Source organism: Theropithecus gelada, chromosome 15, assembly GCF_003255815.1.
Source record: "Theropithecus gelada isolate Dixy chromosome 15, Tgel_1.0, whole genome shotgun sequence".
Classification (NCBI taxonomy): Eukaryota; Metazoa; Chordata; class Mammalia; order Primates; family Cercopithecidae; genus Theropithecus; species Theropithecus gelada.
In genome coordinates, this window is record NC_037683.1 from 12112702 (window position 1) to 12124440 (window position 11739).

Below are 11739 nucleotides of genomic sequence, written 5' to 3' on the forward strand. Positions count from 1 at the left end.
CACAGTCCAAGGAAACAAGGCCATGACCAGAACACCGGTCCCTCCCTTGCTCTCAGTGCTTTAGCCATGCTGGCTCCCCAGCACATCTGGAGTCTACCATGCCCTTTTCCCAGCTAGGATGATGGCAGATGCAACCGTCACCTCCCCACCTGGCTAGCTTCAATTCACTTTCAGGTGTCAGCTTAAAGGCCCCTTCCTCTAGTAAGCTGTCTCTGACTCCCCTAGCAGGAAAGCCATTCAATATATGGTCTCTTAGCACCTTATACTCCTCTTTTGCAGACATCAGTGCAATAATTATTATATTTTTTTTAAGAGATAGGGTCTATGTTGCCCAGGCTGGTCTCATTACATTGCCCAAGCTAGACTCAACTCTTAAAGACTCAAGCAATCTTCCTGCCTTAGCCTTCTGAGTAGCTGGGACTACAAGTCCCAGCTACTGTGCACTGTAATTTTTTATTTATTTATTTATTTATTTATTTAATTTTTTTTTTTGAGACAGAGTCTCACTCTGTCTCCCAGGGCCTGAGTGCAGTGGTGCCATCTCAGCTCACTGCAACTTCTGCCTCCAGGTTCCAGTGATTCTCCTGCCTAGGCCTCCCAAGTAGCTGGGATTAAAGGCGCGTGCCACCATGCCCGGCTAATCTTTTGTATTTTTAGTAAAGAGGGGGTTTCACCATGTTGGCCAGGCTGGTCTTGAACTCCTGACCTCGAGTGATCTGCCTGCCTTGGCCTCCCAAAGTGCTGGGATTACAGGCATGAGCCACCACACCCAGCCCCTATATTTACATTTTTATGTACTTTTTATTATTTTTGTTATTTAACGTTGCTACTAGACTGTACGCTAAAGTACAGCAAGGACCAGATCTTTTTATTTATTTATTTATTATTATTATTTTTTTTTTTTATTTTTTTTTTTTGAGACAGAGTCTTGCTCTGTCGCCCAGGCTGGAGTGCAATGGTGCGATCTCAGCTCACCTCAACCTCCGCCTCCCAGGTTCAAGCGATTCTCCTGCCTCAGCCTCCTCAGTAGCTGGGATTACAGGCATGTGCCACCATGCCCAGCTAATTTTTTGTACTTTTAGTAGAGACGGGGTTTCTCCATGTTGGTCAGGCTAGTCTCGAACTCCCGACCTCAGGTGATCCACCCACCTCGGCCTCCCAAAGTGCTGGGATTACAGGCATGAGCCACCACGCCCAGCCTGTCTTTTTTTTTTTTTTTTTTTTTTTTTAACCACTGTGGCCTCACACTTGGCATAGCACTGGCACTCAGCAGACCCTGGACAAGAACTGGATGGATGGATGGACAGATGGCCAGATGGGCTCGTAGGCAAGTAGTAGTTATGGAGGACAGGAAAGAATAAGGAATAAGGTTACCTTCAGTTATTGGTACAATCCTTGATAATCATCCAGCTCTCTTTGTTCTGACTTACGCCTCATAACACAATCTCAGATATTAAAACTGGGGCTTCCCTACTGAAAAGGGATGCATGCACACCAAAGATATTCCTGTTTACATGGAAAGTGGGAGTCTCAAAGCAAATGGACACATTTGGCATTCTGACTTCATATTCATTGATCTTTCTATATACCAGGTTGCTTCTCTGTTCCACAAGTACTACTGACTATAGAATCTCAGTCCTTAAGAACCCCCCGAAATCATGATCGTGTTAACAGACCACAACAGACACTGTCTTTTCTTAACTAGCCACCAACACTGGACTAGATATTGGAGCTGTGTGCTAAGTCAAGTTTACGTCCTGTTCCCACACAGTCACGCTGCAGATTCAACAAAGGCCCCTGAAGCAGACACTTTCATCTGAGATAAATGCTTCACCATGGGCATGGTTTATCAGCAGCAGTACAGGAACTGCAGGCAGCTGTTGAGAAACTGTTACATGCATATGGACGTGTTCGAGTTCATGGGCTTCGTCAGGTGGGGAATCAGGGCACCTGAGTATGAAACTCTAGCAAAGCCTCCACCCTCATCTGGAAAGTAGAAAGAGTGGACTCAATGCTTGGTAACCATCAGGACAGACGGACACTATATGTGATAAGCACAAAGGCCATAGTGATGCTCATTGCCAAAGTGTCCCATGGCAGATATAGCTAGAGACACATTAAAGAAATAAACTAACTGAAACAACAAGTATCTTCTGAAAACAGCAAAGGATGCTACATATCCATCAGCAAGTAACTTCTAATCTTATCAAAAAAGCTTGTCAGCCAGGTGTAGTGATACTCGGGAGCTACTTGGGAGGCTGAGGCAGGAGGATCGCTTGAGGCCATGAGTTGAAGGCTGTAGTGTGCTATAATCGCACCTGTGAATAGCCACTTTGCTCCAGCCCAGGTGACTCAGCAAGACTGTGTCTCCTTTAAAAAAAAAAAAAAAAGCTTCTCAACAAGAACACAAATTATAACCCTAGTTACAAACTAATTATCACAGGTACCAATAATTACTATACTTCAGTCATTTACAGGAAAGTTCAGTATTTTCTGCCCCATAAGCATGAAACAAGACTTTAAACCCATCATTCCAGATTCAACTCAACTCCTCAAACTCAATCATCAGGAAACCGAAACATCTAAAACCAAGGAAACTATCACAACCACCTTTTTCCAATGAAGCCCTGTTGCCTTATCTCACTTGTGACTTCTACAATGAGTGTGTCAGAAGCCACACCGTGAGGCAGCCAGGAGCATGAGAAGAGGCATTTGAGGCATTAGGACCCTCAGCTTCTCTCATAGCTACATCTTGGGCAATGTGTTTAACCTCTCTAAGCTTCTGTTTTCTTCTATGCACTTCAAAACCTGCCCTACCTACCTGCAGAATCAACGTACGGCTGGAATAAAAAGTGTGAAGAGAACTTTTTAAGTGTTGTAAAGTGTTGAGATATTGTATAATGAATGGAACCTCAGATCTAACAACCTTCTCATTTTATAGATTCAGATCAGTCACTGGGAGCCCACTATTTACTCCATTTGTTCACCCAGTAAACATTTATGGAGCATCTACTACAGGCCGGATGCCAGGCTGGGCACTGAGGACCTGCTGGTGGGCAAAACAGCCACAGCCCATGACCTGATGGGACTGCACTGCACCAAGGGAGATCCTCAGACATATCCAGCAATTACCCTAGAAAGCATATTCTTACACCTCACAGGCCATGCTAATGATTTGGTCTTTTTTCTGACAGAAATTAGAAGCCACTGGAGGCTTTTAAGCAAAGGGAATGGCATACGCAGACCATTCTGGCTGCCTTGCACCAGCCTGGGGTAGGCCCTGAATATGCAAGAACAAATGCGGACTCTTACTCTGTAAAGTCAAGAGAACGGTCATGAGGGAGTCACCGGTGGGCACAATTGTACTGTATGCTACGGCAGGGCACACAGTGAGAGAGCTGTGGGAGCCCAGTAGGAGAGCAATCTATAAATGCCAGTGGACTGAAAGTGTTAGAGATATGGTGCCTAGAAAGAAAAAATAAACAGCTGCACAGAGGACTAATCCTCTCTGTAATTCCACATAACGAACTTTATTGCCAGAGAAAGAGAGCAAATTGTCTTGAATCTATTAACTTGTTTTCCATAAATATTTAATTATTCAGAAATAGGCCAAAAGCACAAACTTTCCTTGCCCTAGTTATCAGGCTTATACAACAGTGTGTGATAATTACTGTATCCAATAAATATGGACTTAAATATACTCCCTATTCTTCCTTTCATCTCAGATGATTTTAAAAGAACCTATGGCTGTCAAGGCCAAACATTTAAATTCTCTTCTGATTACTCAAAAATTGACTTAACCTTAAAATATATTTAAATTCTGAAGAGGGAAAGTATCATGTTGCATTATTAGTTTATATTTAAGACCAATCAATTACATGGAATAACAGAATGATTAAACAGAAAGAACTTGAGAAGCCAGCCCCCAGTTCCTAAACGGGCCTGAGACAAAGGCACCCAGAATGGCTCTGTCCTCTCCTTCACTAGTACCCTATGTCTTTGTGGGAGCTGAGGCTTGCACCTGCAACCCCAATGCAGAAAGAGTTCTGCCCGCCACCCTAGACACGCTTGTCAGCTCCCCATCACCAAGTACATGTGTATTTTAACACATTGCTTGTGCAGTAACTCACATAACTTCCATAGGTAATACATTCCATAGGTAATACCCTAAGAAAAGTATCCTAAAAATCGTATAACCCTGGGTGAAAGGAGGACACTATTCTAGCTCCCATTTCCTGGGCGCTCACGATGTGCAAGCCCTCTGCTAAGCCCTATTCTGTAGCGTCTCCCTGAAACCCTGTATGAACCACACAAAGACACATACTATCTCACCTCTTGTACTGATGAGGAAACAGAGGTAGAGTCATTTGCTCAAAGCCACAAGGCTTGTGAGTGATGGAGTCAGGACACAAACCCACATCTGTTTATGTCCCAACTTCAGAGTCTGTGTTTTAAGCACTGCCCTATCTGCCTCTCTGACGCTCAGGAGATCAATCTCCTGCAAAGAAAAACATGACAGATTTGAAAGCTCTACAGAAAAAACAAGGAATGATTTGCTGTTCTGGGTCTTCAGGTCTCTGCGCTCGTCAGCAAGCACAGGCGAGACAAGTACAACTCATGCCTCTCCTTGGGGAAAAGTCACAGAACTGATCAGTGCAGGTACTTGGACAAAGAAAAGGTGTTCACGATGATGATGGGTGAAATGTACCTTATAGACAAGCCTATAGACCTGGGGCCATAGTATCACCTGCAGGGCTGGTGAGGAAGGTCCTGAGGACTCCTTGAGCACTTGATGACTTCAGAGTTGATTTCTCAGACGACTTGACCTTCACATTCAATACCTAACTTTCGCCATGACCACGACGCTATCACTAGGACCCTGAGGAAACAGCTCAAGAGGCGCTTTTTGGTTCTCCCACAGCACCATGTATAATTACAATAGTGAGCACTCTGTAAGCATTAGCTTCCTGGCAGGCACTGTGCTAAACACTGCACTGCATTCACTGAAATATTCAACAGTCCTAAATTAGATAATACTGCTATCCCCACTTCACCAAATCAGTAAACCAAGACTCAGAGCTGGGAAGACACCTACCCATGGTCACACAGGTTGTCTCTGACAGAGGCAGGAGTTGAACCCAGGTCTGCCTGGCTCCGAGCCTGAAACTGCTTGGCCACTTCACGAGCAGTTCTCTGTTATGGCCAATCGCCTTCAGTCACCTTCTGTTTGTGGGTGACTTCTCCACTGACTGTGAGATCCCAAAGGGCAGGGACAAAGCTTCATCTGCATGTGTCCAGCATCCAGCACAAGGTTTAGCCCAAAGCAAGAGCCCAGCAAGGCAGGTTAATGAATGCCCACCTGAAGAAAGTCAAGTGTACTCTCTGCTATGAAAGGAGGCCCAGAAACACTCCTCACAGAAGCCAATCCAACCAACTCTTCCCCCGAGTTAAAATCTATGAGCCACCTACTCATTTCCTTTGGCCTGCTCCTCCACAACCCCAGCCCAAGGCAAGGGAGAGCAGTCATACTTCTGCGGAAAGGAGAGTTTCAGCAAGCACGAGCAGCTCATTCCAGACTTGTCCATTTTTCTGCTTCCTCATCTTGACTTTCAGCATCTGCAACAAATATTTCTTTCTTCCCATCCCTAAGACTTTTTAGGTCAAGTATCATCAGCCATACCCAAAGCCTACAGCTAGCATATAGCACAGCACATGCCTGTCTCAGAGTCAGCACTCAAATATTTGGGGAGTGAAGAAGTATAGTCCAAGGAATGGGTTTCACCAGAGACCTGGTGACATATAAATAAGAATCTGCTACCATTTAGTAGTACGATTTTTCTGAGCATAGGTCCATCACACTGTTCAACAAGAGCCTACTCTGTGCCAAGCTCTGGGGACCCAGCAGCAAAGAAAGCAGGAGACTTTCCTTGTGCAGAGTAGAGACACAGGCAAAAAGTCACATATGCGATAACATGACGTGTGCTCTGATCCAGGTACACACAGAAGGAAAGTCAAGGTTGTACAAATAGGAGGGTGCCTGGAAAAATTAAGTAGGTTTCGCAAAGGAGTGAAAATTTGAGCTGAGGAGGCATTCCCAAATCACCCCAGGGAGAAGTCACTGTTCCCTGCCTCTGTGACCTCACAAAATGCTCACCTCCCACCACCTGGCCCACTATACTGTTTGGTAATCAATGGTTCGTGTGCCAATCTCCACACACAGCATGTGAGCACCTCAAAGGCAAGGACTTTAGGTATTCTCCACGGCTCACCTTTAACTGTCCAGTAAATATCTGCTCACAAAGAATAGAATCTATTTCAGATTATTAATAACATAGCAGCTCATCCTTCTTAAGCACCTACTATGACCTGCTATTGCTGTATGTACTTTGCATTGCATGATCTCACTTCCTCTGCACAAAAACCCCCAAAGACAGATCCTATTATCATTATCTATTTTACAGATATGGAAACTGAGATGCAGAGAGATTAGGTAAATTGTTCCAAGTCACATAGCCAGTAAGTGACAGGCTGGACTTTGAATCAAGGCCTGCATGGAAAATCAGTTCTCAATTACCAGTGAACAAATCCCTTTTCCTTTCTCTTTCTGTACTCTGCCTTGCATCCAGATACATGGATTGCCCTTTAATCTACTGTTCACTGGGACTAAGGCCACTTTTTTTCCTAGGACAAAGGATGTCTCTTGTTAGGCTTCTAAACAATGACTGCTAACTAATACTGAGTAAACATCATTGAGGAGTGGGGGGTGGAGGTACAAAATTGTGCTTATATCAGTCAAAAACATTTATTAAGAAGGAACTGTACATACTAACTGACACATTTTCCACTGTTAGAACAACGTCAAAGTAAATCAAGTGAATACATGAAGCAACAATGAGTATGTATAGAATGCTATTCTTTGCGTAAGAGAAAGAATATGTAATAAACAAGAAACTGGTAACAGTGGCTGCCTCTAGGGAAAAGGACTAGGAACTGTCAACTTGAGGCAAGACAGACAGTTACTTTACAATTTATTCCCCTACTTGCCTTAAAAAATTCCATGTGTGGGCCCGGTGCGGTGCCTCACACCTGTAATCCCAACACTTTGGGAAGCCAAGGCGGGCAGATCACCTGAGGTCCAGAATTCGAGATCAGCCTGACCAACATGCAGAAACCCCATCTCTACTAAAAATACAAAATTAGCCGGGCACAGTGCCTCATGCCTGTAATCTCAGCACTCTAGGAGGCCGAGGCGGGCAGATCACAAGGTCAGGAGATCGAGACCATCCTGGCTAATACAGTGAAACCCCATCTCTACCAAATAATACAAAAAATTAACCGGGCGTAGTGGCGGGCGCCTGTAGTCCCAGCTACTCAGGAGGCTGAGGTAGGAGAATAGCGTGAACCTGAAAGGTGGAGCTTGCTGTGAGCCGAGATCGCGCCACTGCACTCCAGCCTGCTTGGGTGACAAAGCAAGACTCTGTCTCAAAAAAAAGAAAAAAAAAAAAAAATCCACGTGTGATTTTTTTACTTGCTCAAAATATAAAATAAAAACTATATTTGCTAGACATGGTGGCTCACACCGGCAATCTCAGCACTTTGGGAGGCCGATGGGAGGATCAGTTGATCCCAGGAGTTCAAGACCAGCCTGGGCAACATAGTGAGACTCCCATCTCTACAAAAAATTAAAAAATTAGCCAGGTGTTGTGGCACAGTACTTGGGAGGCTACGGTGGGAGGATCATTTGAGCCTGGGAGGTCAAGCCTGCAGTGAGCCATGACTGTGCCATTGCACTCTAATCTGGGTAACTGAGGGAGACCCTGTCTCTTAAAAAAAAAAAAAAATTTTTTTAAACTATATTCAAAGAAATCATTTATTACTGGGCCTTTCCCAAATGCTTACATACATACGATTGCAATCATGAAGAATTATGTATGTTTATGAACAAAAATTGAATGAACTTAATGTGTGATGAAATGGAACCATGCAACAACTGTTGTCTTTTATGTTGAAGTTCACTAATTTTACTAATGTTACAATATTTTTGTGCAATAAATAAAGTGTATGTCAAAGGTACAGATACCATATGCATAAAAGCAGCAGGGACAACTTGCCACACCTTCTTTCCAGTTAAAGTCCTTCATCTGTTCTTTCAACAAGCATTCAGTGAGCACCTACTGTGTGCCAGGCAAGATGCTAGACAGACGTTTTTAAAGGAAGAACTAAACAACAGGTCATTGGTTTCCTCCCTCCTGCCTTTGAAGAAAATATGACTAACCAGAAGGCCAGATCTAGAAGAACTCTTGGTGATCACATAGTCTAACACCCTCCTCACTCAGCTAAGAAACCCAAGGTCTGGAGACAGGCAGGGATTTGTTCAAGGTTATATAAGAAATAGAGGCCTCAGAATTCCCTGTCCTGCTCTCCTTGCATGTTACATGCTGTTCTGAGTGGCTTGTGTTGAAAGATGGGCAGGCAGTGAGAGACAGGACAGGACCCTAACCGGGTGGATCAGGTGCCTTCTCCCCTCCTGTCTCATTTATTCTTCATAACAACCTCACAAGGTGGGCATGGTTATCCTTGCTTTACAAATAAAGAAACCAAAGCTCTGTGAAGCTAAGGAAGTAGTGCTGGTTCACTCAGCAGGAGGTGGCAGCCTGCGGTTTCAAACAGACCTGACTGACTTCCAAGTCACAGCTCTTACCCTCCATACTGAAAAGGAAAATCCATTTCAAGAGGAGGGCCATATCAGAGCGCCTCAGATGCAGTATTTTTCATTAATGAAGTCTTTCTCTAGACTCTGAATGTTGCTAATCCCCTCACTATTCAACACATGTTCTAACTCTTCTTTGCCACCAAGTTTGAGCTTTCCTTCTAACCCAAAAAGCATGACGGTCACTCAGATAGCAGCAATCTCTGAGAGCCATTAACACCATTCTGCCAAGACAGAGTGGGAGAACTCTCACATGCTGCTTCTACGTCCTCTGGGACCTGCCACACAAGCACAGGCACCAGTAAGGGCCTAATCCCCTCAATGCTACTGGGTCACCACTGCAACAACTAGTGGTAATGAGGGAGTTCAGCACCATGGTTTCTGGCCCCCAAAAGTCCCATAGCTTCTATAGTGGGGGGAAAAAAAATGCAGGTTAGTAGAGAAGTATCCACCTACCTTCGCTTCTGTCCATGCAATGAAGGTAGGAGGGAGGCATTACAGTTTGGACTGGTCAACTACCAGCAAGCAGAGGCACTGGGCTTCGAAAGGTCACATACATGGGTATATAACACTCTTCTGAAATTCAGAAAGAGCCCTGTCATCTTGCTTCCTTCTCCCCACCCCTGTGGGTACACAGTGGAGTCAGGCATTGCCTTCTTTCAGGGGTCTTCTTTTTGGGATTTCTGTGTGTTTTGAGACGGAGGAGTCTCACTCCATCGCCCAGGGTGGAGTGCAGTGACACGATCTCGGCTCACTGCAACCTCCACCTCCCAGGTTCAAGCAATTCTCCTGCCTCAGCCTCCTGAGTAGCTGAGATTACAGGTGCCCACCACCATGCCCGGCTAATTTTTGTATTTTTTCGTAGAAACGGGGTTTCACCATGTTGGCCAGGCTGGTCTCAGACTCCTGACCTCAAATGATCCACCCTCCTTGGCCTCCCAAAGTGCTGGGATTACAAGCGTGAGCCACTGCACCCGACCCTCTTGGAATATGGTAAAATCGGGGTCTGTACTTGGATGGGAGCAGAGGGACTCCCATAGCCTCAGGCCTGAGCTTTATGCTCCAGCTCAGAGTCCTCACCGGGGTTGGGGTCTAAAGGTCAGCAAACAAATGTTCTTCTGCTTCCACTTGCCACTGCTCCCTGCGTTGCAGCAGCTCCGTCAGAGGCCTCGCAGGGAGAAGCAGTCACGATCTAAGACACAGCTGAGTCTTTTGGGAACTCCCAAAAAAAACCTCATCCCAAACTGCGAAAAGAAAGTGGTCTAGTCTCACCTCTTAACTAGAAACAAACCCTCTCTTCTTTAGACTCTCCAGTCCCTGAATCCAACCTGCCCATCGGCATAAGAAAAGGGAAACTCTTAACTTTATCCAGCAATTTGCTCAGTAGGCACTGTTTCATCCTATCCTCACCAGGCCCCTGGGAGACGCACAGGCAGGTACTAACATGCTCATTTTGCAACGGAGGAAACAGGTGAAAAACTCTCCCAGGTAGCATAGTCAAAAGCTTCTGAATTCTCATCCCTGCTCTCCCCTCTTACCAGGCTGCCATTTCAGTCTTTCTGAGACGCACTGCTGAGATCTACAGCAGCTTCTGGTACCAGTAGCTAGCAAGCCAGGACCCCTCCAAGCCTCACACTACTCTTCAAGCACACACATGTTTCAACAGCCTATCATCCAATGACAGCCAACCCCCCCGCCCCCCGCATCCTAGCATGCCCCTTCAACAGCAACAGGAAAGCCCCTGAGGTGCGAAAAACAGCGCGCCCCACTTAGGGCGCGGCGTAGCATAGGGGAGGCAGCCGGCCGGTAACCAGGACAGCTGAGCTCCAAGCCCGAGTCAGCAGTGGCACAGGCAGGCCCGGACGGTCCTTCTAGCGGCATTTCCGGATGCCCCCAGAATCCGCAGGGAGCCCAAAGCCCCCGTGCCCACCCCCCTGGACAGCGGAGACGGCGGCCTTTCCTTCGCGGGCGACCACCCACCCTCGCCCGCTCCTCACCTGGGGCCCTGCTTCCGCACCGCAGTCACCCGGGCCCCGCCCCCCGCCGCTGCAGGTCCCCGGACCCCGCCCCCCGCACCTGTGCTTTCCCCAGGTCCGGCGCTCTGGCCGCACCCCGCAGCCCCGCCCACGGCAGCCCCGCCGGCCCCGCCCCCCGCACCTGCAGCCGCGGCGCCCCGCCCAACTGCCTCCCCGGCCCCGCCCCCCGCGCCCGCGCCTCTTCCCCGCCATCCTTCACGCTCCCGGGGACCAGCGCGCCCCCGGCCCCGGACCCCAGAACCCCCGGATCCCGGCCAGGCTCCGGCGCCGGGCACCCGCAGGCACGGCCCGGCCCCGCCTCCCGAACCGAGGCCCCTCCCCGGCTCCGGCGGCCCTCGGGGTCCCGCCCCCCGCACCTGCAGCTCCCTCAGGCCCGGCCTCAGGGCCCGCCCCGCCCCGCCCCGCCGGCCGCGCCTCTCACCGCCGCTCTCCCCGCCGCCGCAGTCCCGGCCGGTCACCTTGACGCGGGCCGCAGTGGCTGCCGCCGCTTCCTCATGGCCCTGGGAGCGGCCCAGCGGCAGCGGCGCCTTCGCTTGGAGGCCGGGGCCGCGCCGAGCCGGGCCGGGGCCGGGCCGGGCGCAGCTGGAGCGCGGGCAGTCGCGGGAGCGGAGCCGGTGCCCAGCCGCAGTAGGAACCGTCCGCTCCAGGGCCTGAGCGGCGGGCCGCTCATCCAATCGGCGCGCGGCGCCAGAACAGCCCCCCAACCAGCTCGTTGCAGGGGTGGAGACACGCAAATCGGCCGGCTGGTCGTGCCAGTGCGCAGCCGCTGCATCCGCGGTCCTCCCGGGCCTCGGCCTCCGCGCTCATCTGCAGACGCCCTCTCCGCCTGCAGGGATGCTGCGCTGCCAGCACACTCTGCCCGCCGCCCGCCACCCGCCACGCCCATCTCCTGCCTAGAAATAGCCGCGCATCTCATTCCCCACACGGCCGTCCAGGCCTCACCCACTATCCCCCCTAAATCCCTACCTGGGATTTATCGTTTTCAACAAAAAT

General features: G+C 48.6%; 1 protein-coding gene across 9 annotated transcripts in view; it reads right to left on the bottom strand.

Moving 5' to 3' along the window:
* The window catches only part of RALGPS1 (Ral GEF with PH domain and SH3 binding motif 1), a 305937-nt gene extending 294531 nt beyond the window's left edge, over positions 1-11406 (bottom strand). For 7 of the 9 annotated variants that reach the window (XM_025359236.1, XM_025359232.1, XM_025359231.1 and 4 more), the window contains exon 1: positions 11168-11400. The gene's annotated coding sequence lies outside the window, so the exon portion shown is untranslated. Of the gene's footprint in view, positions 1-11167 lie in introns of all 9 variants that reach the window. The other 2 variants (XM_025359233.1, XM_025359235.1) reach the window with 1 other exon arrangement.
* Positions 11407-11739: the final 333 nt, after the last annotated feature.